This window comes from Ursus maritimus, unplaced genomic scaffold, assembly GCF_017311325.1.
Source record: "Ursus maritimus isolate PB19 unplaced genomic scaffold, ASM1731132v1 scaffold_4, whole genome shotgun sequence".
In the NCBI taxonomy this organism is placed as follows: Eukaryota; Metazoa; Chordata; class Mammalia; order Carnivora; family Ursidae; genus Ursus; species Ursus maritimus.
The window spans coordinates 75,816,778-75,844,316 of NW_024426552.1; the positions used below are offsets into that span (position 1 = coordinate 75,816,778).

The 27,539-nt window shown below is 42.3% G+C and overlaps 1 protein-coding gene across 16 annotated transcripts in view; it reads right to left on the reverse strand.

The window, feature by feature from the left end:
• LOC103676028 (LIM domain containing preferred translocation partner in lipoma) overlaps positions 1–27,539 on the reverse strand; it is a 644,793-nt gene that overhangs the window by 461,242 nt on the left and 156,012 nt on the right. The window lies entirely within an intron of this gene.

The following is a 27,539-nucleotide window of genomic DNA, read 5'->3' on the forward strand; positions in this document are numbered from 1 at the left end:
TGTGACCCTATCTTCTCTGGGCCACACAGAAACTATACACATGGAAGTACTGACTTGACTTTGGCATTACAGACGTGATGATCCAGAGCCCAGAGAAGAAAGAGTAGTGTCTTCATATTGCAAACACATCAATCTAATCACTACGAGGAAATAAAAAAGCTGCCATTAATGCCGCAAGTGAAAACAAGAGCTAGGGAGTAAAAAATGGAAGAGGGCTTTGAAGTATCTGGGAACAAGAGAAAGAGGTGGTCCAAGGGGTATGGTAGCGAGGGTAAGCCAATTTTGCAACAAATAAAGGAGAACAACCAGGAAAGAAAACCCAAGCACGGAAAACTGTATAAAGAAGGAGGGGATGCACATACGAAAAGAAATAAAATAAGTATAGTCAGTTGGACCAGAAAAATCAGCAGGAGAGCTTTACAAAATGTTCTCACGTGTGTACACTGACACTTTTCCCATACCCTTGACCATAAAACACGGTAGGAAATGCCTAGAGCTAGTACTAATGTACCTTCTCTTCGTCTGGCTTGTTCCAACCGAAAAGTCCATTTGCTGAAATCCTTTCAGTTCTTAAAGGTGTGCTCAACTGCCATCTCCTCGGGGAAGCTTCTCCCCCATTCTACACCCACTGAAACCCTCCCCCAGGCTCCCCCAGCATGCTGCCTATACCTCTCCTTTGTCACCTACGTCGATTTGCTTGGTAAAACAGCTAGTTATTTATGTGTCTGGGTCTCCCACTGGATTATAAACTCCATGAAAGAAGAAATTACATTTACCCATATTTCGATTCCTCAGGGCCAGGTCTAGGCTTTGCATACATAGCAAGCATTTAAGGGATGGATAGGCTTTCTGAACAAAACCGAGATGAGAATACTTCCTTTTTTAGGTATTCTTATTATAGAAAACATACATTTAAGGATATATCAACTTACCCACTAGCAATTACCCTACAAACGCTTTATAAGTGACAACCACTATCAATATTTCATTGCTCTTCTCAAGTTTACATGAGAAGTTCGGAACATGAACACAATTTTCATAATTGTTATCCTAGTCTCCCTAAAGACAGAAGGGCAGTATACGTGTACATTGCTTTTCTGTCCTGAACACAAGCTCACAACTGCTGGTGCGAGAATCATTTCCAGGAACCCACAGTGCTTTCTTGAAATCCCAGGATCGCTTCAGCCTCACCCTCCAGTCCACATTTCATTGAAAACAATAGCATTTCCTTCATGCTTCATCATTGATGATAAAGTGAATGAGTCAACTCTACAACACAAAACACCAACAATAATTTACTATGAATATCACTGTATTTGTATAGCCCTTAAATATCACTATCCCATTTGATCTTCTCTATGAGTTTCTGCAGCATGAGGAAATGGAATAATTATTTTAGAGATGACGAAACTCAACTCCACGAGATTTGTCCCGAAAACACAAAGTTCACGGAAGCGATGACAAGATGTGAACTCAGGATTTACGATACCCCACCCAGAGTTGTGTTCATTTATAAAAAGTTGTCTCTCTTATGTGAAGTGTTTAACAAGGCACCAGAAGTCAGTCGTGGAGCCCCTGAGACTAGATGAATGAAAAGTTACCTAATTCAGATAAAGTATGGAATGGGTTCCATGAACATGTAAAAGAAGAAGAAAGAGAAAGAGACAGAGAAAAAAAGAAACTACTTTGGGTTAAGATAGTCAAATTTCCTGGAAAACAGGGGTCTTGAACTGTACTTAAAACGCATGCTAATGAAAGTAAGCCCACAAACTGACAGTTTCAGAATCATCCAGAAGCTCATCAGAAACACAAATTCTCCCACACTGTGCTCTCAGATCTACTGGACCATAATCTCTGAAAGCGAGTGTAATCTACATCCCTAATGAAATAGAGCTTTATAGCAACTGCACCATCCCAGGTGATTCCAGCGCATGCCAAATTCGAAAAGGACTGCTTGACAGCTAAGACAGGGCCTGGATCAATAAGAAGGTAACAGCTAGGTTGCAGGAGTGGGGAAATGACATTAAAAACAAGGAGCCCTAGAATCTAGAAAACTCCAAATTAAGTCAGCCAAGCAGATCTAGAACAATGGACTGGAGATGCAGCATATCCTCTGAAAGACTAGGTCTGAAAAGTTTCCGTCAAAGCTGGACTGTAGAGAATGCCAAATGCAGGCCAGCAGGGCCATCGAAGCACGTGGACCCCCGGGTCACTCAGACCCAAGTTCTGAATCTGGAGAGAAAACACGCACACATCATGAACAAGACCATCACGCAATTCAAGACAAGAGGCCGCACACGGTTCAGAGACTCTTCAGAGGAGAGCCTCTCTTATATACAACCTGGAGGAACACAAGTCCACCAGGCAGACAAGGAGGGAAAGGACCGTGGCAAAGGTCTGAGATCAAAAACATGATCTACTCAGCACAAGCGAGGCGCCCTGGGGTCCGGCATCCTCTTCTGTAAAAGAAGACATTCATAATCCTGACCCAGTCGGATCGTGGAGGGGAGTAAGTGAGGACATTTTACATGGCAGGTCCTGATGGAGGGTCCGGCACGGAGGAGACACAACGCAGCCTTCTTTTCGCTGCCAGGCCCTTGGAGGCTGTGAACTAGGCACTGAGCCCTCTCTGGGGCCAGGCGGTGAGCTACTGACATTGACGCTGTTGTCTCAAAACTGTTCACAAGGCAGCCTGCTAGGGGAGTTCCCGTGGTTGGTGTAACCAACACACTCAGGCACATCCCATTTCAAGACCTAAGGCTCCTTCACTTCCTGCTTCTCACTCTCACTTTTTTGGAGGGGCTGCAGGCCCTCAAGTTTATCTTGAACGCAGCTTGCTTTCTACACGACACGTAATTTCTACAGGCACACGTGCTCTAACTTCTTCTTTCAGATGGGACTCTGGGCTGCCCTGAGAACAGACCTAGCTCGAGTCTTAGATGATCTGTCAGAAAATGGACACGAGTGAGTCCAGCTGGTTGGCTAGGGGTCTCCCAAAGGGTATCTCCTTGGGGACATTAACTGGGGTTGCTCGAAGGCAAAAAAACAAAGTGCCAGAGTCAAATGAAAGCAAGCTGAGGGCTGTCCCACGGGGCTTCCTAAAAGAAGCTACCGTACATCGTCAATACCTAAGAGGGCGCCAGAGTATGCGGCATTTCTCAGCCTTATGCGACCACTCTTTTTAGAGTGGAATCAACTTGGACTAGTATTTATGGACCAGGCGCAAGAAAACAACGAGTCAAAGCATGATCTAGGGAAGGCAGGCATTAGCTATCTGCCTATCGTCAACTCCCAGAAAGAATGTGGAGCTGCTCAAGTTTTTCTGTGATGCTTGATCGTCTTCCCATTCACGACCAGGCTCACAGTTTCCTCCCCTCCCCTCACAAGCCCCCTCCCTTCCCCAGGCCTCCACGCTCAGGGTCTGCTAACCTAACCAACATGTGATGCACTGACACCTTCTGTTCCACCAACGTGCACATTGGTACCTCGATTCTATCATTTGTTCCATTTGCTTAGAAAGCATCTCCCTTTACCAAAATCCCATTCATTCAAGGTTTACCCAAATGTCACTTCCCCCAGGAAGACTTCCTTAATTCCCTGCCCTGCATCCCCGTTGGAAGTACTGGTTCTTTCTTCTTCTCTGAACTTTCTCGCCAAGGTTCTACTTTCTACTTTAAATCATAGCTGTCTATGTGCTGTCTCACCCTCACCCAGTGGTTCACCCCCTCCCTAATACTTCACACGCCTATCATCTTGTTCCAGCATCCCAGTGTGCGAGGAGACAGAACATTACACTCACTGCACAGAGACAATATAGCTTAGTGGTTAAGAGAGCAGCTTCTAGGGGCGCCTGGGTGGCACAGCGGTTAATCGTCTGCTTTCGGCTCAGGGCGTGATCCCGGCGTTATGGGATCGAGTCCCACATCAGGCTCTTCCGCTATGAGTCTGCTTCTTCCTCTCCCACTCCCCCTGCTTGTGTTCCCTCTCTCGCTGGCTGTCTCTCTCTGTCGAATAAATAAATAAAATCTTAAAAAAAAAAAAAAAAAAAGAGCAGCTTCTAGAGCCAGACTATCCGAGTTCAACTCCTGGCTTTGCCTTTTATGAACATATGACCCAGAGCTAGTTGGGTGAAGACTCCAGCTCTCAGTTTTTCCTCTGTGAAATGGTAGGACTAACTATACCTTCCTCAGAGACTGGTTATGAGGATGGAGTGAGTTTATGGTGCGAAGTGCTCAGAATAATGCCTAACTCAATAAGCATTAAGTAAAAGTCCCAGAGAGTTTAGAAGGGGCCAGGTCAGAATTTTCCAGCTTTCTGTCATGTTTCTTCCCTCCATAATGCTATCTTTCAGTACTGCTCATCCATTCAGTAAATATTTATTGAGCTCATAAATGAGCCAGGCATGGCTCTAGGCAACTGGGAAACAAAGACAGACAAGGCTCTGAACGCAAGGTCCTTACACTCTAGCAAGAGAAAAAGGAGGCAGAAAGGAGTCCATGCAAAAGTAAGATAACGAAACAAACAAGACAGAGGAGTGCTTTTTGTTTTGATTTACCCTCCTGTCATCTCCCTCCACCCCAACAATCCCTCACAGCATTCCATGTTGACGAAACGTATGCACAGAATGTTTCCTGCTTGATTTGAAACAGTATTTCTAGAACTCAACATTTGTTCAGAACATTTTGCCTGATCTCACCCTTTTCTTCAGAGAATGAGCCAGGAATCACTCTGGGGTTTTTCCTAATTATCCCACACATGCATTTTGGGTCACCCCTCCCCTCATCCAAATAAACCCAGGTGCATCCCCGGTGGCTGATATGTGACTCAATAAAAGAACACTCTGTCTTGGCACTCAGCTCCTGCTTCTGGACTCACACCGTTTTTATGCGATTTATTACCAGAGGGGCATTTCACTATAAGAAAGTGTCATGCACAGGACTGGAGACTTGACCATTCTCTCCCTTCAGGATACCAGCTATTAAAAGAGTTAAATCAAACAAATCCCGTAATTTGATTCCTGAGGAACTTTGAAAATGATGCTTCTGCATCTTGCAAAATAGACATTCATCTTCCCTGCCATCTTTAGGACTTTTTTTTATCTGTGAGAAATATTTTCTCCAATTTATTTTATTATGCTCATACTTAAAGGCTTTTCTATAGTGTTACTAAGTCATGTGCCTCAATCATTTGTCATTCTTACAGTTTCTGCCTTGATTTGCGAATTCACAACTTCGTATTCTCCTGCCACACCATTCTGGGGGATAGACACAGGAATGTGCCCTGAACAGTGGATCCAGGTGGTGGTGACTGCATATAAATGGGGTGGAAGGGAGGGGACAGTCATGGATAAATTAAAAATTCTAGTTGTGGATGCAAACCCTCCTCCCCAAGCTAGCTGGAACTCTCTAGCTTAAATAACATTCATATCTTTGACCAGAAGCAGACAAAATACCTGCAAAACTTCTATCCCTTCCTCTGTCAAGACTTAGATACCCAAAAATCTGCTGAATTGGAAGGTAAGTTTATTAAGACTATAAAGACGTGGGGCACCTGGTGGCTCAGTCAGTTGAGCATCTGGCTACAGCTCGGGTCATGATCTCAGGGTCCTGGGATCGAGTCTCACGTCAGGCTCTCTGCTCAGCTGGGAGTCTGCTTCTCTCTCTCTCTCTCTCTCTCTCTCAAATGAATAAATAAAATCTTAAAAAAAAAAAGACTACAAAGACATAAGGATTAAATTCAGACACAGATGTGATCTCAGTTAGTGGCCCTTGTCTCGAATCTCAGTATGGAGAACCCTTGGCCATTGAAAGGACTTCCATGCAGGCCTCCTGGATGCACAGGTGGAACCCGAGGTCAGATTAGCCGAGATCTGCTGGCATGCTTGCCCACCAAAAACTCTCAAGGAATGAGCCACAGAGTCAATGAATGCCGACTCTAGATCCATCTAGTAGGGTGGGTGCCAACAGGTAGGCAAACGGTTATTTAAGCAATGGAACTTTCTACTTAAATGAAATAGCATATAAAACTAAATTAAAACAAATCCAAGAGTGCAGCTACTCAGGCAGAAAGACCCAGGGTCCACACAGCTCTCCCTGTACTCCAGGATCTGAGGCCACATATCCACTCAGGACCCCAGGGCTCCATAAAGCATAGGTTAAAAATTTGCTGATCTGATCTAATTTGAACCTTAACAATTCTTCAGAGGAAAACTGAGGCCCAAAGATTAAGAGCAATCCATTGACTGAGCTACCAAGTAGCACAGCCATAAATTCTCCTGAGAGAAATCATACGGCCTTTTCTAGAATATAAAACATTTATGAGCTATGATTTCTACCCTTTTAATAGGATGAAGAAGTTGGTATGATCACTGTGCCAAACAAAATTTAAAAATGCACCCAAGGTTAAAGAGTGGTCAATAGCAAATAAGGACACCTAAATTATACCTTGGGGCTCCCAAGTTGTAGAAACACAAAACATCCATTCTCCACGTTAAAGTTTCAAGTAATGATTCTGCAGTGAAAACAACAAAATTACAGTAGGGGAATTTTATATATATATTTTTCTAGCCACTATACATAAATGTGTCAGGCACAAAATCAAACCACTCAAAAATCATGTGAAATCTATTCAAAGTACAGAAAAACAGAGCATTTGTGAGGTGTGGGAGACACGTAAAATGAATGTACTCCTTGGGTTAGTAACTTGAACCGGGAATTCACTAAAAAAGTGTGAGGAGCCTACAAGAGAGAACACTGAGCAAAAACATTGTGAGACACATTTGATATAATAGTCACATGATTAACAAACTGTCACATCAAACTTTCCTGCAATGTGGGAACACTTTGACACTTCATATTTTTAAAAACTGACATTTTGATTCATTACTGTAAATAGCATGTTGGGTTCAATATTGTGACAAGGAACAGATCATATATATTTGTACATATATATGCACTCTATATATTACATGTGTATATTTTTCCTAGCTCTGCAACATTTTGAAGTATATGAAACCTTTTCTTACAGTAACAGTTTGGGCCAGTATGTAAACAGGCTACTACACTCCTAAACCACCCATGTCTCTTGGTAAGTAGGCAGATGGACAGCGTTTCTTCATTCCACAGAAAGTGAGTGAAGCAGAGGGATTTCAAGAGTAATAGGATGACTTCTAAAGAGATTCCCAAGAAGCCTGTCAACTCCAGGCAAAGGATGTGGTAAGAGTTGTTTTTAATTTACCGCACCTGATTTTACAAAATCTTTGTCACAAACAGAGAGAAAACACTTCTCCTGTCTCCAGGGTGCTTCTAATCTACTTAGAGAAACAAACACGTATATGCAATTCTAAAGCAAGGTAAACTGCTTCATACATATAAGAAAGGCACGAAGTGCTGCTTTTTTCTTTTCTTTTTTAATCTAGAGCATATTATTTATAGTACATTGCTGGAGTAAACTAATTCAAGTGAATTAAACTACAGGCACCCATGGGGGCCAAGAAATTTAGAACGATTGCAAGAATACTCAAGATATCCTAGACAAACTTTCTTCTCAAAGAAAATACAGTGTTTGATTTCCACCTAACACCAAACAATACAATTTTCTAACTTTTTGATTTTACCTACAATTCTAAAACAAAAGGTACAATATTCATCTCCCTGAACATCCAAGTTTAAATTTCAATTTTTCCCTTGGTAATTCGAAAGTTATTACATACTTTCAAAGTATAGACAACTTTATAAAAAGACCAGAAGCTAATCACACACCCACACTCTACAGAGATAGGCTTACAAACATATTTGTCTTATATATTCAACTTTCTCTCTGGACATTATGCCATTATTATTCAATTCATCCTCCTTAAACACCTGGAAAGTTAGATACAGAAAGGAAACATGAGATATATATATTATATATATATATCTATATATAGTATGTATATAGATAGATAGATATTATAGATATATAGTATATATTATAACACGAGATATATATATAGTATTATATACACACACACACACACACACACACACACACACACACATATCTCTAAGATACTATACTTACTACAAATAAGTTGTGTCTCTGTTCTGAAGTTTCAATTAGGCAACGGTGTCCTTCCGGAAGACATAAATTAAAAAGAAGACTGTTCTACATTCATGGTTTTTCAGAAAGGATGTAGAATATTACCAATCAAACTTTTCCAAATCCTACAGAAGTTAGGAAAGCAGAATGGATATCACCTACTGAATATGGCAAATGCTGAGAGGAACCTAAAAACAACATCAACCAAAGTCCTGGCTTTCACTGCAGCATTCAAAAATTCTTACATCCTTCCTTTGCAACCAACAGTAGTCTAATTTTGTTCTTAGATAAATTAGTCAATTTATTTAGGGCAGAGGGCCTTTTATTCCCCCTATCCTGGATGCATCCAGATTTGTTACAAGTTTACAAATTCTTACACTCTATTCTGAAGTTTATCTCAATTTAAACAAATTAGGGAATATAGAAATGCACACTTTTTCCTTGGCTTATTGAGAAAAAAAATCTAAAGTATTGTCCAAAGCATTATAACAAATCATTATTTGAACCTGAGGCCTCATAACTATTTTCCCAAACTCTTAAGGAGGTAGGTTACAACTTTAAAAGGTTGGAAACTCGAGAAAAGGCTGAACAACTGTCTATGGCACAACACCCTTCCCATAAGTAGTGGTGAAGAGTAGAAGTAACATTACGTTATTTAAAACCAGAAGACCTGGACGCACCATTTATTACTTGAAGTGAACTTGAACAGGTCCCTTGACTCACTTCTTCACTGTAGAATGATGATAATACTGGACAGCATACTGGGTTTTATGGAAATTAAGACTGTACGAGAAATCATATAGAATCCAAATTGGTGAGAACACTGTTCCCCATAATCATCATTTGCCAACTTTCATTGTCAACTAAAAATATTTTAAGAGGTCATCTGAATTCAACCAAGTTCAACTCAACAAAAATTTATTGTATGCTCATCATATGTGATTTAGGTCTATGCCAGATGCCATGTTTGAAAGGCAGTAGGGAGGGAGGTAAGGAAGGAGAGGAGGAGGGAGGAAAAAAGAAAGGGAGAAAAATCCCTTCTATCCCCTAGGGCCCTGCAATCCTGTGGAGGAGTCAGCATCTCACATAGAACTATCTGAAGAATACTTAACACTATATAATAAGGCACCTGCCCAGAAAGGATGGTGCTGACGATGGCTCTTATGGTAATCTTTTGTGAGGTCCTACAGGAGGTCAGGAAAGGGTTCAGAGCAATAGAGAACATGACATTATTCTCCTGCCCCTTTAAGCATCTACTTCTCAATGACCTCCTCTGTGGCATCGGATAGGAAGAGTCTCTGCCGATGGGCACAGCTGCGTGGCACCTCAGACATCTACTGTGGTCATCAATCAGCCCCATGCTATCAGTAACTCCCTGTCACTTCCTCATTCCCTCCTCTGCACTAAATTCCTCTCCCTGTTCACCTCCCGTACCCATTCCTAGAGACCACGATGTCCCCAGCCCTGGCTCATGTCCATCCACAGCCTCCTGGGCTGCAGAGGGCCCTCAGGCAGGGTAACTGTGGCACAGCTGGAACTGGATGGAGATCAGGAGACCCGAGTTCCCGTCCCAGCCTCGTCTCTGCTTTCACTCTGTGACCTTGAGCAAGTCACTACCACTTGATGGGGCCTTAGTGTTCTCATCCAGTGAATGAGTACAAGATATTTAAAAGCCTGTCCTACTCCCCAACGTTCCATGTCTGTGTCCTGACCTACAGCTTCCAGTGGTTTCTAAATGACAACTGGGGCTCACCCGTCACACTGCTTCTGAAGAGGGACTGACATGACCACATCGACGGTTTCTATTGCAGGGAAGGTCAGGGGCTCCTTCAGAAAATAGCTGATCTAAACAGAGCCCAAGGACTGTCATGGCAACACTGCTCACAGGCTGCGAGAGGTAGCGAGGAGAGGCAGCCAATATGCCCGCGCAGCTGCCACATTTCAGAGCAGCGCTCAAACTTCGTTAATATCATCTTGCTTAATACCAAGTCCCATAGATCATAAGCTATTTTTACTGTGTATTTAACAGATTTGTGTCTCGTCTTCCCTGCCAGCGTTTTCACAGTCCAGCGCAGGGGACTCTGCCCCCGGGTAGCCCTGAGAACTTTAGGCTGCCCAGGGTTAGCTCAGGAGAAGGAGAGATGGGGAAAAGAAAAATGAACAGGGGAGAGACATACACAGTCGGTGGGGTGGAGGCTCGGGGAAAGGAGGGAGACAGATGTAATAAGAGTGGGTCCAAGCCAATACTACAAACACTCACGTGGGAGGCACTCGAGTCCGGTTCTCCCAAGACTCAGCTGTAAACTTGGGAGAATACAGGTCTGCCCACCTCAGGCTTGATCACAATGTCAGCTTGCTTACACTTGTCTTCACAGTCAGCGACCCTTAAAACAGTGGGGTGTGCAACTTTGCAGAGCTCTGCGCCCATGTTCCGGGAGGTAAGCACCCATCTACTATAGTATGCTCATCAGAGCTTCTAAGGAAGGGCTTTTGCTAAATATCCCGCTTACAATCCATCTCCCTCATGCAGAGGGCAAATTCTAGCTTATGACGATTGACCAAGCTAAACTCTGCAAATGCACCTGTCACAGGGCCTGTCACATAACAGACGCCCAACAAACGTCTGCTTGTTTCCCTCTGTTTCATACGGCAGCAGTGCCACGGGTACCACCTTTATGCCTACAGTCTTCAGGGAAAGGAGGAACCCAGCCAAGGCCTGAGTGGTGAGCAGGAACTCTGGCCACAACCGTCCCTCTCCTGCTTGGTCAGACGGGGTCGCCATTCTCAGAGCTGCTGCTAACTGGGCAGGTAGAGTATGGTCAGTCATTTCTCTCCTGGGAGAGGGCCCTAGACAGTTGTTAAGCCCCTTTTCAGGTGTGCAATTCTCTAAGCCTATATGTATAAGCCTCATATCCATCTTAAACACAAGCAACAGGGGGCAGGAAAAACGGTTGAAGAATATAGTTATGTGCTTCTTTATTGAACATTATGTCTAGGGCACGGCTGGGAGTTAAAGGGGATTCAGAGAAGCAGAAAATAGCCTCTAGATTCAGAACCCTTATACTGTGTGTGCAGGAGGCGCAAGGGACAGGTGTGAGGAAACATCAAAAGACGGCAATTAAAATACAGTTTCATCATAAAACAAAGTCCAAGGCTAAGACTGTATTTCAGAGCCAAGGGGTACAGAAAGAAGGCTTCCCTAGAAGGAGGGCTTTGAGCTGGTCCTTCAGGCAGGACAGCAAGGCCCACACAGGCAACAGGAAGGGAGCTGGCTCTGTAGAGGAGCTGTCCCGCTGCAGGAGAAGGGTCATCAGTATGTTAGATGGCTAAATGTCTCATTTGTTTTATGTCTCAGATCATTTTAACATTTTGTGTTTTATGCATTAAAGGCCAGCACAAATAACAGGCACCCTACCCACCCCTCATCATGATGCTACACAGGGTAGTAGGAAAAGAACAGGACATATGGACCCTGGGCTCTGTCCCATGGCCATAGTCAGCTGGCAGGGTTGAGCGAAATGGCTCATCTGGCTGGGAGGTAAGAGAATTCCAGTTGGAGTTGAAGCTTCTTGACAACCGTCTTGTCCAAAGCTCACGTGTTACAGATGAGTAGACGGAGTCCCACCAGAAAAGAAGTGATTTCTCACAACTGGATATTTCTGTTAGCCATTTCCAGTTCTCTGGACATGGCTGGTAGACACCTGCTTCTCGGTCTTGACTGAGGCTGATTCTAGCCTGCCAGAGCTTTCCCCTCCACTTCCTGTAACATCCCATCAAAGTCCACATAACCATCTTCCAAAGCCAACTCCAATCCAATTTCTATAACAAACCCCCAGGAAGAAAGAGTTCCTCGAATTCTCTCAATCACAGAGTATAACTATTGAGCTCACACATCACACTGAGTCTCAGTTGGCCCGGACTCAAACTCACTCACCTCTACATCCCTGCCACCTCCCTTCTTCGATTTCTTAGCAACCCACCCTGCTTGGTAGGTGCCAAGTAAATGCTTATTAAGCCCAGGCTGGTCCGCAACCTCAGTTTTCTGACGTTCGGCCAAGAACCTTCTCAAGCATATCATGCTGCCTCTGATCGTTCCAAGCCTAGAAGTGTGCAATCCCCAGAGCAGCGAGACAGCTTCCACCACCTCCAAATCCATGAAGCTATTTCCCAGACTGACTAAATATGGAGCAAGAGGGCAGAGACAGAGGGGAAAGGAGAGGAGGAGCAAAGGGCACGGACCACACACTGGGTGTGCAGCCGTGCCTGTGAGCTGAGGGGCACGGGCACTAGCAGTCCAGCCTCACGAGGAGGAGACCGGCCGTGCAGAGACTCAATGGCTGGCCCAGGGTCTCACACAGGCTCCCCAGGGGAGCAAGGACATCTCGTTCTGCAGTCTAAAAGGGTACTGTTTCTACCACTGTGGAAAACCATCGGATGGCCAGTCTCGAGAAGCAGCTGTCGGCGGGGCAGACCCCATGGGTCTCCAGCAGAGGACAGGAGCCATCTGGGAAAGAGAAGCATGGCAGCCACCTATGCCAGAGGCTATGTCCTGAGTGACACTCAACCAGCACGGTCAGAGTGCAATCACTACAGAAGTATGAGACGGAGCTGTGTAACTCCAGAGGCAACCCAAGGCACATATCAGATGGGAATTTTAAAAAAATCTCTTTAAACACACGAGGACTCAGATGCCAGCACACACAGTGATGGCCCCAGCCAGACAGCAAAGGCATATTGGCACCACTGTAATTTGTCCATTCACCAATATGCTTCCCGAAAAACACCCATATGCTTTCTTTTAGCTTCCATATGCTTTTTTAGCAAGGAAACTAAAATATTTCATTAGTTTCGAGTAATTAATAATTACTTATTTCACAATAGTCACCCTCATTAAAACACGAAAATAACTGATTAAGCTGCAGGATCCTGGCTTTCAACTCAAGCTTTTTTCCTTTTTTTTTTTTTTTTTTTTTTTTTTTTTTTTTAATTCTTCCCCTCTAGGAATTGAGTAACGGAGTAAAACAGCCAGTGTGGAAACATCCGCATGATGGGGGAATGGGGAGTTCTCATACGCACAGCCCAGCGTGCCTCTCGACTGAGACATCATGGTTTAATGAAAAGAACATGGACTTTGTGAGCAGAATGAGTTGGGATGCAATCCCAGTTTGACCCCTGTGAGTTGTACTTCTGAGGAAATGAAAGGCGTTGAAAAGATAAAGGCTGCTGGATTCCTTCAAGCCAGCCTTCCATGATTCCCAGGGAGGGACTTCACAGGCTTCCCTCCCGCCATCGCAAGGCATGGGGAAGGCATGCCCCGAAAAGGCTGGCAACGTGCCAGCCACTGGCACCAGGCCATGGCCAATGGCCTTGACATTGATCTCAGGCATAAAACAATGCTTCTCAAACTCTAATGAGCATATGAACTACCTAGGGATCTTGTTAAAATGCAGATTCTGATTCGGAGGGCTGGAGGGTGGCCTGAAGTCTGCATCTCTAACAAGCTTCCAGGTGATGCTGATGCTCCTGGTCTTCAGACCAAACTTGGAGAAGCAAGAGCCTAAAACGCACCAAGATGAAATCGGGAGACAGAATCTGTAGAAGCAGGACAACCGTGCCTGTCTCTTCAGGCTTCGATGAGGACTGCCAATCACATCAACAATCACGCCTCCGTGCACTGAACTTGTCCTCACGACAGTCCTGGCAGTAGGGCATGGTTTCCATTTGACAGACAACAAAACCGAGACCCAAAGAAAGCAGGTCATATATTGAAGGTCACACAACTAACTATGCCGGATTCCCAATCCAGGTGTATCGGCCTATCGAGCCTATCTGCTGTGTGTTAGCCAGCGCAAGACAGAAAATCTTAGGGCGACACTACCATAGAGGCTGGTAGGAAGTCTGGTTTTTACTCTGCCTCCGTGTCCCCATGGGTGACGTGAAGACATTGCACCTAACGATCTCTGAGGCCTCTTTGAGCCTCCGGCACCAGCTTTGGCTCTCATGGCTCCCACGTACACTCACAGTGGGTCACCGAGCGTTAAGCGTTAGCTTCACACATGTGGCAGACATTACATCTTGGCACGAGCCAAACTCTGGCTGCTCACATCTGCATTTGTGCTGATCCATGCATGGTCAGAAGTCGATCTCTGTTAAAAAATCCCACGCTCAGTATAACAGAGAGAAAACAACACACGGATTCCCCAAAGCATTGACATTCCAATCCGGTTGATAACTCACGGCTATCAGGGTACTATGACTCTAATCTGTTTTTGTCTCCTCCTCATTTCACTTACAAAAATAGAGAAATTGAGACCACTAACCTGACAGAAGTTTGAAGAAGAAGAAAAAAAAATGAGTTATTTATGAAGCATTTTATACAATTGTCCAACATTTCTTGGTCTGCCTTAAGGTGCCAGATAAGCATTTAATTAATAAATTATCATTTGAATGATTCAGGATATGTGATCTTGTCCCTCTCTGAACTCCCACAGCACACATTTCACTATTCTCCTCTGGGGCCCGCTGGCCATTTTCTATGGGGGATTTCTATGGTTTCTAGAATTTTCATTATCCCTATTCATATTCAGTATGATCCCCAGAGGTAATCACTATTTGGGACCAGATCTGGATTTGAATCCAGACTTTGCTATTTATTAGCTGTACGCTGCGCAGATTACTCAACCACTCTGACCTCAGCTTCTGTACGTGAAAAATGGAAAAAAAATAATTTTCTGTTTTGCCAGATTAAATGAAATAATATATTAAAATGCCTATCACTTGCTGATTCTGGGTTAAAAGTCACTTGAGTGAGTGAGTGAGTGAATGAAGCGAGCAGAGTAGCAGTCTCAACAGTTCAAGACATTGAACTGTCCAGGGTCACACTCCTAAATGAGGCTGACACTCAGATTAGAACCACAGGTGAACTATGAAAAATCCAACAGCAACAGGAAATGTATGTGAGCCAAACATCATCTCAGGCCTTCCATATCAAAGAATATCTTCTGCTTAACCTAGAATCTACACGGGCCTTCAAAAGGTCCACAGACCCCCTAAAGTTATAGCTAACATTCTATGCAGATATGCATTTTCTAACTATTTCATAGATTCACCTATAGTTTTTAATAATCCTCTTCCCTATACTGGCCCCTCCCACATACAAGGCACCACAGACAACTTAAAAACTACTGCCTTAGGCAAGTCCCTTGACAAAAAGAGACCTGTCAACTGAGGGGGCAAAAGGTGATTTTAATTGTTAAAAGGCTGAGGGATGCAAAGGCACTGTTTAGAGCCTCCATGGGCAGTGAAAGTTATGATCATGAGCGCTCCAAACCAGAGAGAGGCGGTTCTGGATTCGAGGCCCAGCTCAGCTGCACTCTTGTCATGGGGCCTTGAGCTAACCAGACTCTCATGAAAATCAGGACTGACAGAACCCTGACATCATCTATTCCACCCTCCTTCTCCTCCCATCGCATAGATGGAGAAACTGAGGTTCAGGGCAAGGTCATGGCTTCACCAGAGTCAAAGCAAATTCATTAGGGCCAGAATTGGAACCTCAGACTTGGTAAAATGATTTTCACACTCTGTATTTCAGTATCAGAAGGTCCAAGACACGTGCCTAGATCCAGTGGCCTCTAAATTAACTCCTAAATGATGGGTCATTACGACTCCCTCCTCTGGACCTGGAAATCTCATGAACACAGGAGTTTGGTTTTGGCGAAGATCATTCCAGCTGCTTCTCAGTCCCAGCCCAGTCCCATAAGAACAAGGCGGAGAGACAGTCCGAAAGAACGAGAGATGCTGCTATTAATCTTGTGTGGCACTGCACCTGGGAGTTACAGGCCTTGAACCGGATTTCACTGTGTTGGCTATTACTCTCCTGTCCTCTTGCTTATTAATCCTTCATCCGTCTTCTCTTTATTAATGTTCCCAACTACGCACAGTAAACAGCCAGCTAGGAGCTCCTCCTCAGCCTCCTATAATTCATTGGATCAAAAAAGGGCAAGAGGCGGGTGGAGGAAACAGAGGTGATGTCAGGGTCAAGTAATCTCTTACAGGAAGGACTGCAGGGGAATCCATAGTCTCCTAATAAAAAACAGACAGCAGAAGCCAGACAGAATCTCTCACTCCACTGCCCCACAGAATTAACAAAGATGGCCGGAATCAATTGTTGCTTTAAAAACATCTCATATCCCTGCATTGACACTGAGAAGGGTTTTGCCTGAAAGACAAAGGCCCTTTAAATACCGGGAAGAGAAAGGATAGTTTATAGAAAGAGAGATGTCTCCTAAAACAGAGATACGACTATGGAGTCAGAAGAAAAGTCTAGACAAGGATCTACAGCTAATACCTCAGACAAATTAGATTCCCTCCCTGACCCCAAGTCTCAGTCTCTAATAAGGGAATTTGGCTACATTGGTTCTTAAAGTCCCCTCCAGCTTTGACATTCTGACCTCTCCTTACAGGTCTATGACTCAACCTAGAAAAGTACAACAGAAGAGCCCATCAAGGTTAACCAGAGACCCAGATTATGGAGGAAAGAAACATGAAGGAAGATGGACTTTTTTCCTTCCTTTCTAACCAGAACCTGAATGTTGCTGAAGGTAAGGGATGACCAGTGCATAAACAGCCTATCATAGCATAGATAGAATTCAAATCATGAACTTCTCTTCTGGTATGTAAAAGAACCAAAGCTAATAGAAAAATACCTACTTCCAAGCATGGGCTCTGTCATAGAGTCATAAGACTTTCCTATGACTTTGGAAAAGTGACAGCTGGAGAAAGAAAAGCCTGGCTAAGAAATAAAAATCACAGACAATAGGACATTTGACTAGAAGTAATGCCATGATCAACTGGCCCAACTCCATCTGCTGTTAGATGCTGAGATGGGCCCTGAGAGGGAAAGTGACTTGCCAAGGTGACACAGCCAGAGCTGGGATCAGAATTAGATTCTCATGACTTCTGGTTCACACAGCACAACATAAAACACATGGCTTCACTCCCCAAAACAATGCTATTCTATCCAGGTGACTCAGAAATAATTTCATGTGTAACTCCTGCCTCTACCTCCACCTCAAAAAGCTGTAACGGGTTAATTTGATTTAAGGTAGACTAGGGCTGTTTCCATCAAATTATAATGAACAATTCACTCTAGCAATATAGACAAGTCCATGATAATTAATTCAGTATTATTCATCCTTGCTAATGAATCACCCTGTGGAAAACAAGGATAATCAACGGTCTACAGGAGGCCAGAAGCCTATTCTTGTTCAAGTACAGATCTTGCCTATTAAAGAACATTGGGTATCAGCTCTAAATAGTAAACAGGGTATACTGTTTCACATTCCATGAAGTGCAGCTTTAAATAGATTTGGTTTGGAAATGGAACAGGGAACACACCACAGTCAGTGGATCAACGCTGAAAGCAGAGAAAAACATGATTACACTCATTAAGTGGGTACCTGTTGACACAGCTACTGTCAAGTCTAATTATTTATTTAAACTGTTATTCTTTCATTACTGCCATGGATACCAATTATTACCACAAGATTATTTTAAATTTCTACAGCATGCCCCCAGAATATTTACTTCTCTACCTCCCAAAGGTTATTTGAGAAGTTTTTATCCTTCCCTGCCCACCAATCCCCACCTCCAAAGTATGGATGGATAGCTGGATGGATGGATGAAAAGATATAGATGAAATCCCTCTTTCTCAAGAGCAATGATTTCTTAACCTTTCCAGGCTGGCTTAAATTCCTATTTGTAGTTTCAGGACGGGTTTCAGTGCAGAAGAGGGGCATACTTACATAGTTTCAAAGCTTACTCTATTAATATTTAACAACTGGCATTTGGAGAAAAGTTAATATAACTGCAGCTTCTAAATGAACCACTTAGATCTCTGCCTAACAGGGCTATCAAAAACTATAATATTACGTGTCTACGGGACATTCTTTTCTGATAGGTTTATCCAAGAAAATACATGAAATATATGAAAAAGGAGTTTTTGCAGGAGTAATTTAGGACTAGAGAGGGACCAAAAGATGGGCAGGAGTCATTGCTGTATTTTTGGCTACGACCATTTTTTTATAACCCTCTCTTTCGCAGGAACGAGACTAAAATCTAAACAACAAGCGGCTACTCTGTCTGATCTAATTACAGAGGAGTTTCACAGTCCATGTATCACCCACCTTGTTTGCCCATGATATTCTTATGTGACGTATATGGTGTATATTAATAAAAAAAACAGATTAGTATAACGCCATAATTTCCACTCAATTCTAAACTGTCAATTCCAACAAATATGGGGCATGACACCAAACTTCAATGTTTTCAAAGGGCTGTGTAACTAAAGTGATATTGACAGTTCAAGATCATGGAAATAACATACCAACGGAATGACTGAAATATTCAGCAAAACAAATGTTTCTAGTATTTTAAATGCTGAGATCAAATCATCCACAAAGTTGCTATCCTACAGGGCCTGCCGTTAGGAGCACCATATTGACGACTTCACCTCTTTTTCATCCAAGACTTCTCAAAGACAGCACAGAACCCAGCAGACCTAACAGGAAACTGCAAATACGGGCTGGTTGGCTGCAAAAGAAAACTCCCATCCTACAAATTTTGCAACCATGATGCTTCCTTTAAGTTTCTTTCTGGCCTCTGCTTTCTTGACAAACTCCAGAAAGATATGTCCCTTTGCCACAGGCCTAGCTCCTTAGCCCCCCGTCCCCCAGAACAGGGGCATGCAGATACTACGGGGCCTGAGTTTCAAAAACCTCTAACGCATTTTCTGTATTCTTAGGATTTTGGTGTTGTCCCTGTAGCCTTGAATTACGTCTTTTTGAGATCTCTTTGGGGCAGCTAGAAGACAGTGACGGACCCAACGAGTGGAGTTTGGTCCCTTCAGAGCCAGGAAGCACAGGCAGCGGAGTGAAGTGAAAAATTCACTCCATCAAGGGCCAGGAAACTGGAGAGAAGCCCTCCTGCCACATGCTCACTGGGGACACGAAGAGAAGTAGAAAGGAACATAGCACAGTATGGGGGCACCTGGGTGGCTCAGTCGGGTAAGCGTCCGACTCTAGGTTTCAGCTCAGGTCATGATCTCCCAGTTGTGGGATCAAGCCCCACATTGGGCAACGTGCTCAGGGGCCTCTGCCCCTGCCCCCACCCCCACCGCTCATGCTCTCTCTCTCCCTTTAAAGTAAATCAATAAATCTTAATTTAAAAAAAAAAAAAAAAGAACATAGCACTTTATAGGACTTGTTAAATCTGAATTTTCTGTGTTGCCCAGATCTTTGTGCTTTTGGTATTAAACCAGGAAGGCTAGAAATTGAAAGGGGAAATTAAATCAAGAAGAGATAAAAGGATGGCAGTTCATTGCTTTGGCCATTTTTTCAGGTTTTGGTGTTTTTCAGGTTCTGTTGGGAGTAAAATCAACCTTCAACATTATTGCTAGGATGCCTGTTAGCACTTCATAAATATGAAGATGCCAGTCCTCTTACCTCAGATAGCTAGCTGTTGGACTGGTCAGGAGCACAAGGTTCAGCAAACTGCAACGCTGGTGTCTTAGGCACTAAGCTCTATTTATCATAAACTCTTATATACACAGCAGTTTCTCATTTTGAAAAACATTTTCACAATCATTATCTCATTTCACCCCATAACCACCCAGTGAAGAAGCAGGAAGAGATTAGTCTACTCCCTTCTTGGTGAGGAAACAAAAACTCATGGAGGAACAGACAGAAGGAGAAGGGAACTAACATATTTCTCACGACTAACTTCACAAATATATTGTGAATGACTATTACTGTCTTCATTTTACAGATATGGAAACTGAAGTTCAGGAAAGGTGGGGAACTTGCCCAAGGCTACACAGTGCAGTACACAGCTCGGTACAAGCTCGGACTCTCCGCCTGTTGGTCCAGTGATCTTTCCCTTATAGCTTAGTCTGTCCTGGGCTATTAGGTTAGGAAAACACAAACAACTCACTGGCTTTATCCACAAGGCTGGGTGGACGAGACAATAATACAATAAAACCAGCTATTTGATTGACATGAGAAAGTGGAAAAACACATGGGATTTAGAGCCAGTCAGACTTGTCTTCCTCCTAACAATGTCCTTAAGCAAGTTACTTAAACTCTCTGAATGTCAATTTCCCTATATATAAACGGGGATTATAACATCTACTTCGGAGCCAAACTGTTTTTTGTAAGATTTTCCCCCATTATTTCACATCTGTAGTTACGGACAGTGGTGGTAGACAAAACATGACTATTTCTTCCTATGAACCCATGTTTATCTGATCAAAGAATGGTGTTAGAAGCACACAATGCTAGAGAATATCTCTGGGTTGGGAATTTCTTCGATTCATAGGCCTGGTTCTAAAACACCACAATACGTATCCCTGTGTTTCTCCCATGACCTCACCTAACAACGACACACAGAATGTTCGTTTCAAAAAACAACACCTCAAAATTTAAAAATTAAGTGTCCTCTTCACCCCAAAAATCAAGAGATGCTGCTTTAGGTGTAGGACTGCAGCCATATCACAAATCATTCGAAAGTCTGTGCCTTTATGCCCAGCGTTTGTCCCTTAGGTTCAGAGAGATGGAGCTTCCCACAGAAGAACATATAGGACTCAAATAAGATTAAGAAAAGAACGTGGCTGATAAGATACCCTGCAAGAAAGTCTTGTCATAGGCCACCAAAATCAAAGCATTAATTATCTTTATTACCAATTTTACCAATAAGGAAACCAAACTTCAAAGATCATATGGTTAATAAATGGAGATCAAAATGTAACCCTGAATCTTGACACCAAACCAGGAAGGACCCTTCTATTACATGATGCAGCCTCCCATTTGGGAGCAGATAGCATATAAAAGTCAATTGTCAAGGCACCAAAGCACATTTGGTATCGAGCCCTGCTTTCCTGGCAAGTGAAAGGAGAGAGAGAGAGAGAGAGAGAGAGAGAGAGAGAAGTGTTCATATCTGTGGTCTAACCAGAAGGTGACACATTACGAAGCTGGGGGAAAACGAGTGTTCGATGCAGGGTTACCATGCAGACTTTCTCAGCTCTCCCCAGTGCAGTTTCAGAGATGCAACATCTTTGGCAAACTCTCAAAACACAAGCCACAAAAACAACAGAAGCCAGCACCCCTGAATTCTCTCTCATCAAGAAGTCTCAATGTTCAGCATTGAACATAGGAAGCCTCCTAGCTACGAAGATCACCAGCCCTCTTCACATGATTCGAGTGTCAAGTGTCCTCAATAACTCAAGCATATTACCTAATGCAACAGAGTTCTCCAACAGACCCATAAAGGCATCTTAGACAACTGGGAAACCCCACGGGAGCATCTTGTTAATAAAGGCAGTCATCCTTAGCCGCCTCGGTATTTATCACTGCTGACCAAGACCCTGGCAGTGTGCTTCCTTGGTCAAACCACCCGTCCTCTCTCACGAAAAATGCTCTCATCTTCAAAAGCAATTTCAACCCTAAATAAAGAAACCTGTGTGCTCAGCATTTAATTTGCAAACCTTCAACCTATTAATTAAAGTATACGCAAAAGCCAGACTCACCAAGTCAACTTGGAGCTGGTCTAGAATAATTGATAATTTACACTGTATTTTGGGAAAAACAAGAGTGGACAAATGAAGCCAATGAAAAAGAGAGAGAGGAAAGAAACATGACAGGGAATAAGGGAAAAGGCAGAGAGGAACGGAAGGATGCGAGAAATGAAGAGAGCAGGGAGAATGGCTCGCACAGGTTTTTCACAAACCACGGTGTCTTCTGAACCGGCCCCTGCTCTGCAGGACAGTTTTTAAGCAACACAATTCTACGGTGATGAGCCTACTGACATGAACACAGATTCCCAACTACTGACACCAGAATCACAGTGAGCAATGTAAAGATCCCTCTTACTACCTGATATTTTACAAGTACTATGGCACCAATGGGCAACATGACAGAGCCTCGTCCAAACTTGCACTAAGCCACCAAATGGGTAGCTCCTTAGCACTGTGGTCCCAGATGTCCTCCCTGAATACGGAGGTGTTATCTTGAAAAGAGGAGCTAAATGGGGATTGAGTGCCTGGGTTCTGCTCTTAGCACTTGAATTCCCAAATCTTTTGATTTGGAAGTTGTACGAAATATGTTTTTTGGGGTTTTTTTTTTTTTTTTTTGGTTTCTTTTTTCATAGGTCTTGACCATGGTCATCCCTAACCAACTTGTGAAAAGACCAAAAATCACTTTGTCTAGTTTTTGTGCATTTGTCTGAGTTTTAGGTAGGGGTAGAGGTGGAGTGAAAGGATTCGTAAGATTGGTTTAAATTATTTACTTGTTTAAATTAAATCATATACTAGATTTGCTTAAATTAAACACGGTCATCTTTCACATGATTATTAGGAAGTCTGTCTCTGAGAACAAGTGAAATGTTAGACCAGGCCAAAGGCATTAGGTAACAAACATAGAAAGGCCTCTACTCCCATCATCAGATCTGTACAAAGAGCATTTTTAAATGCACTCTCTCACCCACCACCCTAAGATACTTATCAAGAATACAACATATTCCATGGCTTATGAATGATTTGGTTGTCTCATTAAAGTAATGTTTGCCAGTATTTAATTGCTTCCCTCCCTGATTTTAATTTCCTCACCTGTCAGCATCTATCAGACGCACTGAGATCTTCTGACACCCTGGCTGATTGTGTTGAAATTAATCAGATTTTTAAAAAGTAAATTGCTTTGGCCTAAAGGTAATGCTCAGCTTCTTAATGTGATATTTATAAGGGTTCTATCAATGGAACTTATAATCTCAAAATGAAATGAGAGGCTTTAGGAATCCTAAGCAAAAATATAAGTAGCTTACAAATTCCCAGCACTGGACTTCAAAAGGTCAGTACTTAAAAAAAAAAAAAAATTCAATCAACAAGTGCTTATTGAACATATAGCACTTGCCTGCAGTCCCTGTGGGCTAAACGGAAGAGAGGAAGACATGAAGCTACCTTAGAAAGCGTGGAGAAACAGGTGAAAATGAACTTGAACTCATTTTGACCAAAGTAGCTGACAATCTGATCACTCAAAAGGTGCATTTTGCATCTACAATTGTGACCAGTTATATATATTATGCTCTCACACAGATTAATGATTCTACTCTTCATCTCAATCCAGTGGGGAGACGTTGGTGTGATTGTTAGTAATAGTAGCAATATTCCCATTCGACAAGTAGCAAAGCTGAGGCACAGAGTGGGGAAGGGACACTTTCCTAGATGCCTCATTATGGGTAGACCGAGTCTTGAGATCTAAAGAAAATCAGAATATACAGCATGATCACCTTGGAATAAAAAAGAGGAAAAATTCTTTGCAAACCCTCCACACATAATTATTCAGTGCTAACTCTAATGCTCTTATCTATCAGTAACAGTGCTTAAGACACTCAAGAAACCCACGAGCACTAAGCTGATCTATAAGAAGTAAACGAAATGATGGATTGAGAAATACTTTGTAATGTGTCATACTATCGTGAGATTATTTTTATGTATTTATGTTATTATTGCTACTTTGGAATGCAGAAATATGCATTCAAGCAGTAATTAGGTCCCAAAAGCAATGCTATATATAATAGCATCACATCTCTCTCTCAGTTATTCTGCTGGTTCTAAAGCCCCTAAAATAAACAGAATACAATTGGAGGGAGGAGGAGAGTGAAGGGTAACACATGGAACTTAGTGGTGGGTTTTCACAGAATCAGCTGAATAACCAAACACAATCTAAATCCTAGTGGAGGTCCTATCTTTCCAGTGGACTTTAAGCCCCTTAGTCAGCCTTTCAGCATCCCACCTGCTGTGACGTTTTTCCCAACCTGGAAAGGTTTGGTGACGCAGCTCTTCTCAAAATCCCTGGTAGGATCCACTTCTAGATCACTAAAATTACCTTGTCTTAACACTTTTATTTGATGATGTGCCTTGAGAAGAGAAACCCTGTCTAACGCAGTTTGTTGAACCCCAAACCCAGAATCTGATCTTCAATACTCCAGAAAATGTTCAATGAATGAATGCACGAACAAATTAAAACAGTATTTTATCTAATTCCTGGGGCACATGGCTCAACACGTGTCACATTAGAAGTTCTTAGTAAATGCTGGTTGAATTGACATTAACTGAATATTTAATTTAAAATATATTATTCAACTAAATAACTCTAAAAGCTACTGAGGGAGGAGTTCAATGAAGACTTAAGTAACTTGCAATGGCCCAGTCATCATTAACCCATTAAAGGTGTGGACAAATGTTTTCCACAGGAAAAATAATAAAAGCTGAATACACAAGTAGAGACATAGGCAGGAGTTGGGGAAATTCATGTAGATAAAAATAGTATTTGCCACAAAACCATGTTAAGTTCTAGACAAACTTACAAAGTAAAAGAGGAATGAATCTAGAAGTAACAAGAACTTTTTTAGGATTGTAGGTATGAATAAAATCTAAAAAGAAAGGCTAGAGAAAGAAAGGGGGAGAAAGAGAGGGAGACATTCTTAAAATAATGAATTCTAAAAATCAAGTCATGTCTATAAAAAAGAAAAAGAAATCATTGGAAACAATCAAAAAAACTAAAAGACAGAATACTGAATGGGAGAAAATATTTGCAAATGACATATCCGATAAAGGGTTAGTATCCAAACTATATAAAGAACTGATACAACTCAATACCAAATAAACTCAAACAATCCAATTAAAATACAGACATTTCACCAAAGAAGACATCCAGAGAGCCAACAGACACATGAAAAGATGTTCAACATCACTCATCATTAGGGAAATGCAAATCAAAACTACAATGAGGTATCACATCACCTGTCAGAATGACTAAAATCAAAAACACAAGAAACAGGAAGTGATAGGAAGGATGTGGAGAAATAGGAACCATCTTGTACTGTTGGTGGGAATGCAAACTGATACAGCCACCGTGGAAAACTGAAAGGAGATTCCTCAAAAAATTAAAAATACAACTACCATATGATCCATTAAGTCCACTGGGTATTTACCCAAAAAATACAGAACACTAATTCAAAAAGATATATGCCCCCCATGTTTACTTCAATATTATTTATAACAGACAAATTATGGGAGCAGCCCAAATGTCCATCGACAGATGAACAGATAAAGAAGAGGTGGTGCACATATATACATATGTATCTGGAGATCTGAGTTGTTGTTTCTCTCTCAATATTGGGCAACTTAATCTCTGAAACACAGAACTGCAGTGGCCCATCTTTTCATTCCGACTCCCTCCAAACGCCAGGATGTTACACACGCCTTCCCTGACATATATACATATATATGTGTCATGTACATACACATGTACGTACGTATGTACACATACAATGGAATATTAGTCATCCATACAAAAAATGAAATCTTGCCATTTGCAACGGAATGGAAGTAGCTAGAGAGTATTACATTAAAGTGAAATAAGTCAGAGAAAGACAAATATATGATTTCACTTATATGTGAAATTTAAGAAATAAATCAAATGAACAAAGAAAAAAGAGACAAACCAAGAAACAGACTCTTAACTATAGAGCACAAACTAATGGTTACCAGAGGGGAGGTGGGTGAGGGGATGGGTGAAACAGGTGGTGGGGATTAAGAGTACACTTAACCACGAAGAGTACCGAGTGATGTGTGGAATTGTTGAATCAGTATATTGTGCCCCTGAAACTAATGTAACGCTGTATGTTACCTGTATATTAACTATACTAGAATTAAAATTTTTAAAAACGAAATTATTGGAAAGATTAAAGACAAAAAGAGTTAATCAAGCAAAAAGTAACATTTGTTAAATACACTATGTTTCTGTAACTGAGCTAAGCATTTTACATACTTCAATCCTTAAAAATATTCTTAGAAGTCATTATTATATATATTTTGCATCTGAATAAACCAAAGCTCAGAACAATTAAGTAATCTGAGTTCCCCCACCTAGTAAGTTATGGTACTAGAATTTAGATCCTAGCTATTCTTCTTTAATTACTGAAGTATAGTTGATACACAGTGTTACATTAGTTCCAAGTACACGAGTGTTCCACAGATACACGTGGTGACCTAACAACTCTTGCTACGCTCACCACAAGTGTAGCTACCACCTGTCAGTGTACAATGCTCTTACAACATCGCTGACTGTACCCCCTATGCATATCCCAGCTTTCAGACCCACAGACTCATACTGTTTCCAGTATCTAACAACGAAGTGGGCTTGAAGGAGAACTTTAGACATGGAAGGCATGGCAGAAATCGAGAAAGTGATGTGGACCTTGGGGCGCGGGGTGTGGATAAAGAATATAAGTATGCAAACCTGTTTAAGTCCTGAGAGAGAGGTAGCAGGAAGTGAAGGGTATGGAGGAATTAAAGCTACCCTTGAGAATGTGAGGACTGGTCATGTATAAGACATGTCACACGTTTGCAAAATATGCAATGCTAGAACTTCTAGGGTTGCAACAGTGAAAACTCCAGTTTCAGAACAATGCAAAGGAGAACATTAAACATGAAGCTGTCTAGCAGCAGAACAAATTGCCTCACAAAGAATTGGAAATGCCCGAGTAGAGGCTCAATGGCCATTTGTCAGGGAAGGCATGCGTAGCATCCTGGCAGTGGGAGGGAGTCAGCATTAAAAGATGGGCCACTGCAGCTCTGTGTTTCAGAGATTTCGCTGCCCAATACTGAGAGGTAAACAACAGCTCAGATCTCCAGATACAAGTCTGAAGAACGGCCTTTGAAGAAGAGACCCCTGGGTAAAAATAGCATCCGTTCAGGACATCCACGGAGTGGCTACGATACGCTACCCATGAGACAGTCCCCATGCTCAAGAAGTTCAGACAGGCAGAAAACACATTTTAAAGAGTTAAAACAGAACTGCTGGTACGCAGTATGTGAGCCTAATAAATGGCTAGACAGAGCCATAACCAGAAGTCTCAGAAAGAAAGAGAAAAACTTAAATGGTTCACAGGGAACCAAGGGTACAAAGCATCCGTTTTATGCAAAGAAAAGGAAGTCATCGAAGGCCTAAGTTTAGGGAAAAGCTGATTCACAGGGGTGACCAAAGGTCAAATCAGAGCTCACTTCCGGGTAACCAAGACAAACACGGAGGAAGAAACGGAAGAATGTTAGAAAACAAAGTTAAAAAAAAAAAAAAAAGGCAAAAAAGCAGCTCACAGATGGGAAAGAGCAATAAAATGTTGAATGAGAAACAGAACAAAGGAGATCTCACAAAAGAACACTCAATGTATTGGAAAATGAGAGAAGAATCCATTTGAGAGTGTACTAGCCCACCTTTTATGGTCAGCCAGATTCACTCATTTTCATACACTGCAACCTGTCTCAACCCGACCCCCCAAAATCTACTGTAAATAGGAGAGGGGTGCTGAAGAGGAAACGTGATATCTGGGTCCAGTGCTTATGGCCTTTC